General features: G+C 66.4%; 1 long non-coding RNA gene across 1 annotated transcript; it reads right to left on the reverse strand.

The window, feature by feature from the left end:
• Nucleotides 1-281: 281 nt before the first annotated feature.
• LOC144953297 (uncharacterized) lies at nt 282-567 on the reverse strand. Its single transcript, XR_013640793.1, has 3 exons — nt 526-567; nt 332-361; nt 282-300 (listed from the first exon to the last, which is right to left on the reverse strand). It is a non-coding gene; the product is annotated as an uncharacterized LOC144953297 (long non-coding RNA).
• Between the last annotated feature and the right edge of the window lie 5,109 nt (nt 568-5,676).

The raw sequence follows: 5,676 nt of genomic DNA on the forward strand, positions 1-5,676 counted from the left end.
ACCCACGTACACACACACACACCTGTGCACACGCACACCTGTACACACACACCTGTACACCCACACACACCTGTGCACCCACACACCTGTGCACGCTCACACCTGTACACACACACCTGTACACACACACCTGTACACACACACCTGTACACCCACCCACACCTGTGCACGCTCACACCTGTGCACACACACCTGTACACACACACCTGCACACACACTCACACCTGTGCACGCTCACACCTGTGCACACACACCTGTACACACACACCTGTACACCCACCCACACCTGTACACACACACCTGTGCACGCTCACACCTGAGCCCGACACACACCTGTGCACACACACCTGTACACACACACCTGTGCACACACACACCTGTACACACACACACACCTGTACACCCACCCACACCTGTGCATGCTCACACCTGTACACACACACCTGTACACACACACCTGTACACACACACACACCTGTACACCCACACCTGTGCACACACACCTGTACACACACACCTGTACACACACACCTGTGCACGCTCACACCTGAGCCCGACACACACCTGGGGGATATATCGCAGCCCTGCTGCATGAAGGCGCCCAGAGAGAACCAGAGGCTGTTGAAGATGCTAAACTCATTGGGGGTCTCTGAGGAGGGGGCCACTGCCGAGGGGGGTGACACCTGGACGGGGGGTCCCTGGGGGGGGCCCCCACCCCCACCCCCTCCTCCTCCTCCCCCGGGGACCCCCCCCCCACCACCGCCACCACCGCCACCACCGCCGCCACCGCCACCGCCACCACCGCCCATCGCTCCGGGAATTCCCATCATAGGGCCCCCTAGAAGTGGGAACAGAGAGGCAGGGGGTGGGGGAGGGGTCAGGGGTTAGGGGGTAAGGGTTAGGGGGTAGGGGGTAGGGGTTAGGGGGTAGGGGTTAGGGGGTAGGGGTAGGGGTTAGGGGGTAGAGGGTTAGGGGTTAAGGGGTAGGGGTTAGGGGTTAGGGGGTAGGGGTTGTGTTAGGACAGCTGGACATGGGCTATGACTGGCACACGTGGTCGAGGGGCGTGGCTATGACTGGCACACGTGGTCGAGGGGCGTGGCTATGACTGGCACACGTGGTCGAGGGGCGTGGCTATGACTGGCACACGTGGTCGAGGGGCGTGGCTATGACTGGCACACGTGGTCGAGGGGCGTGGCTATGACTGGCACACGTGGTCGAGGGGCGTGGCTATGACTGGCACACGTGGTCGAGGGGCGTGGCTATGACTGGCACACGTGGTCGAGGGGCGTGGCTATGACTGGCACACGTGGTCGAGGGGCGTGGCTATGATTGGCACACGTGGTCGATGGGCGTGGCTATGATTGGCACACGTGGTCGAGGGGCGTGGCTATGATTGGCACACGTGGTCGATGGACGTGGCTATGATTGGCACACGTGGTCGATGGGCGTGGCTATGATTGGCACACGTGGTCGAGGGGCGTGGCTATGATTGGCACACGTGGTCGAGGGGCGTGGCTATGACTGGCACACGTGGTCGATGGACGTGGCTATGATTGACACACGTGGTCGATGGGCGTGGCTATGATTGGCACACGTGGTCGATGGGCGTGGCTATGATTGGCACACGTGGTCGAGGGGCGTGGCTATGATTGGCACACGTGGTCGAGGGGCGTGGCTATGACTGGCACACGTGGTCGATGGACGTGGCTATGATTGACACACGTGGTCGATGGGCGTGGCTATGATTGGCACACGTGGTCGAGGGGCGTGGCTATGATTGGCACACGTGGTCGAGGGGCGTGGCTATGACTGGCACACGTGGTCGATGGACGTGGCTATGATTGACACACGTGGTCGATGGGCGTGGCTATGATTGGCAAACGTGGTCGAGGGGCGTGGCTATGATTGGCACACGTGGTCGATGGGCGTGGCTATGACTGGCACACGTGGTCGAGGGGCGTGGCTATGACTGGCACACGTGGTCGAGGGGCGTGGCTATGATTGGCACACGTGGTCGAGGGGCGTGGCTATGATTGGCACACGTAGTCGATGGGCGTGGCTATGGTTGGCACACGTGGTCGATGGGCGTGGCTATGATTGACACACGTGGTCGATGGGCGTGGCTATGACTGACACACGTAGTCGATGGGCGTGGCTATGATTGACACACGTGGTCGAGGGGCGTGGCTATGATTGGCACACGTGGTCGAGGGGCGTGGCTATGACTGGCACACGTGGTCGAGGGGCGTGGCTATGACTGGCACACGTGGTCGAGGGGCGTGGCTATGATTGACACACGTGGTCGAGGGGCGTGGCTATGACTGGCACACGTGGTCGAGGGGCGTGGCTATGACTGGCACACGTGGTCGAGGGGCGTGGCTATGACTGGCACACGTGGTCGAGGGGCGTGGCTATGACTGGCACACGTGGTCGAGGGGCGTGGTTATGACTGGCACACGTGGTCGAGGGGCGTGGCTATGACTGGCACACGTGGTCGAGGGGCGTGGCTATGATTGGCACACGTGGTCGATGGGCGTGGCTATGATTGGCACACATGGTCGAGGGGCGTAGCTATGATTGGCACACGTGGTCGATGGACGTGGCTATGATTGGCACACGTGGTCGATGGGCGTGGCTATGATTGGCACACGTGGTCGAGGGGCGTGGCTATGATTGGCACACGTGGTCGAGGGGCGTGGCTATGACTGGCACACGTGGTCGATGGACGTGGCTATGATTGACACACGTGGTCGATGGGCGTGGCTATGATTGGCACACGTGGTCGAGGGGCGTGGCTATGATTGGCACACGTGGTCGAGGGGCGTGGCTATGACTGGCACACGTGGTCGATGGACGTGGCTATGATTGACACACGTGGTCGATGGGCGTGGCTATGATTGGCACACGTGGTCGAGGGGCGTGGCTATGATTGGCACACGTGGTCGATGGGCGTGGCTATGACTGGCACACGTGGTCGAGGGGCGTGGCTATGATTGGCACACGTGGTCGAGGGGCGTGGCTATGATTGGCACACGTAGTCGATGGGCGTGGCTATGATTGGCACACGTGGTCGATGGGCGTGGCTATGATTGACACACGTGGTCGATGGGCGTGGCTATGACTGACACGCGTAGTCGATGGGCGTGGCTATGATTGACACACGTGGTCGAGGGGCGTGGCTATGACTGGCACACGTGGTCGAGGGGCGTGGCTATGATTGGCACACGTGGTCGATGGGCGTGGCTATGACTGGCACACGTGGTCGAGGGGCGTGGCTATGACTGGCACACGTGGTCGAGGGGCGTGGCTATGACTGGCACACGTGGTCGAGGGGCGTGGCTATGACTGGCACACGTGGTCGAGGGGCGTGGCTATGACTGGCACACGTGGTCGAGGGGCGTGGCTATGACTGGCACACGTGGTCGAGGGGCGTGGCTATGATTGGCACACGTGGTCGATGGGCGTGGCTATGATTGACACACGTGGTCGAGGGGCGTGGCTATGACTGGCACACGTGGTCGAGGGGCGTGGCTATGACTGGCACACGTGGTCGAGGGGCGTGGCTATGACTGGCACACGTGGTCGATGGGCGTGGCTATGACTGGCACACGTGGTCGAGGGGCGTGGCTATGACTGGCACACGTGGTCGAGGGGCGTGGCTATGACTGGCACACGTGGTCGAGGGGCGTGGCTATGACTGGCACACGTGGTCGAGGGGCGTGGCTATGATTGGCACACGTGGTCGATGGGCGTGGCTATGACTGACACACGTGGTCGATGGGCGTGGCTATGATTGGCACACGTGGTCGATGGGCGTGGCTATGATTGGCACACGTGGTCGATGGGCGTGGCTATGACGTGGCCCCGCCTACCTGACGTCATGAGGTGGTGCGGAAAGCCCCCGGCCGCACCTCCGGGGCCTCCCTGCCCCCCCCCACCGGGGGGCAGCACGGAGAAGGGCCCCCCGTGACCCCCGTGACCCCCGTGACCCCCACCACCACCGCCGCCACCGCCACCGCCGCCGCTCATGATGCGATTGGCTTCGGCAGCGTTGGCTCCCTCCTCCGCCGCCTTCTGCCAATCGTAGGGGCTGTAGAGAGAAGGGGAGGGGGGGGTGGGGGGTGGGGGGTGGGGGTGGGGGGTGGAGTGGGGGGGGGGGGGGAAGTGTGAGGGGGTTGGGGGGGGTGGGTTGGGGTGGAAGTGGGGGGGGGAAGTGGGGGGGGGTGGAAGTGGGGGGGGTGGAAGTGGGGGGGGTGGAAGTGGGGGGGGGGAAGTGGGGGGTGGGGGAGTGGGGGGGGGTGGGGGGGGAAGTGGGGGGGGTGGAAGTGGTGGGGGGGAAGTGGGGGGGGAAGTGGGGGGTGGGGGAGTGGGGGGGGGGAAGTGGGGGGGGGGGTGGAAGTGGTGGGGGGGGAAGTGGGGGGGGGTGGAAGTGGGTTGGGGGTGGAAGTGGGGGGGGGAAGTGGGGGGGGTGGAAGTGGGGGGGTGGGGGAGTGGGGGGGGTGGGGGGGGGGAAGTGGGGGGGGGGGAAGTGGGGGGGGGGGGAAGTGTGAGGGGGTTGGGGGGGGTGGGTTGGGGGTGGAAGTGGGGGGGGGAAGTGGGGGGGGGTGGAAGTGGGGGGGGTGGAAGTGGGGGGGTGGAAGTGGGGGGGGGGGAAGTGGGGGGGGGGGAGTGGGGGGGGTGGGGGGGGGAAGTGGGGGGGGGTGGAAGTGGTGGGGGGGGAAGTGGGGGGGAAGTGGGGGGTGGGGGAGTGGGGGGGGGAAGTGGGGGGGGGGGGTGGAAGTGGTGGGGGGGGGAAGTGGGGGGGGTGGAAGTGGGTTGGGGGTGGAGTGGGGGGGGGAAGTGGGGGGGGGTGGAAGTGGGGGGTGGGGGTGTGGGGGGGGGGTGGGGGGGGGGGAGTGGGGGGGGGGGTAGTGGGGGGGGGGGGGGTTGTGTGTGGGGGTTGGGGGGGGTGGGGGTTGGGGGTGGAGTGGGGGGGGGAGTGGGGGGGGGGTGGAGTGGGGGGGGGGTGTGGGGGGGGTGGTTGTGGGGGGGGGTGGGGGGGGGGGTGTGGGGGGGGGGGTGGGGGGGGGGTTGGGGGGGGTGGGTGTGGTGGGGGGGGGGAAGTGGGGGGGGGGGTTGGGGGGGGTGGGGGTGGGGGGGGGTGGGGGGGGGGTGGTGGGGGGGGGGGGTTGGGGGGGGGGGTTGTGGGGGGGGGGGGTTGTGGGGGGGGGGGTTGTGGGGGGGGGGAGTTGGGGGGGGGTGGGGGTTGGGGGGGTGGGGGGGGGAGTGGGGGGGGGTTGTGGGGGGGGGGTTGGGTGGGGGGGGTGGGGGGAGTGGGGGGGGGTGGAAGTGGGGGGGGGAGTGGGGGGGGTGGGTTGTGGGGGGGTGGAAGTGGGGGGGGTGGGGGTTGGGGGGGGGAAGTGGGTGGGTGGGGGGTGGTTGGGGGGGGGGTGGTGGTGGGGGGGGTGGAAGTGGGGGGGTGGGGTGAGTGGTGGGGGGGGGAGTGGGGGGGGGTGGGGGGGGGTGGGGGGGGGGGGGGGGAGTTGGGGGAGGGGGTGGTGGGGGGGGGGGTGGAAGTGGGGGGGGGGGGAAGTGGGTGGGTGGGTGGGGGCAGTAGTGAGCAGTAGCAGCAGCAGCATCATCACCAGCAGCCAACATCATCACATCACCAGCAGCCAACATCATCACATCACCAGC

Source organism: Lampetra fluviatilis, chromosome 73 (genome assembly GCF_964198595.1).
Source record: "Lampetra fluviatilis chromosome 73, kcLamFluv1.1, whole genome shotgun sequence".
NCBI classification, from domain to species: Eukaryota; Metazoa; Chordata; class Hyperoartia; order Petromyzontiformes; family Petromyzontidae; genus Lampetra; species Lampetra fluviatilis.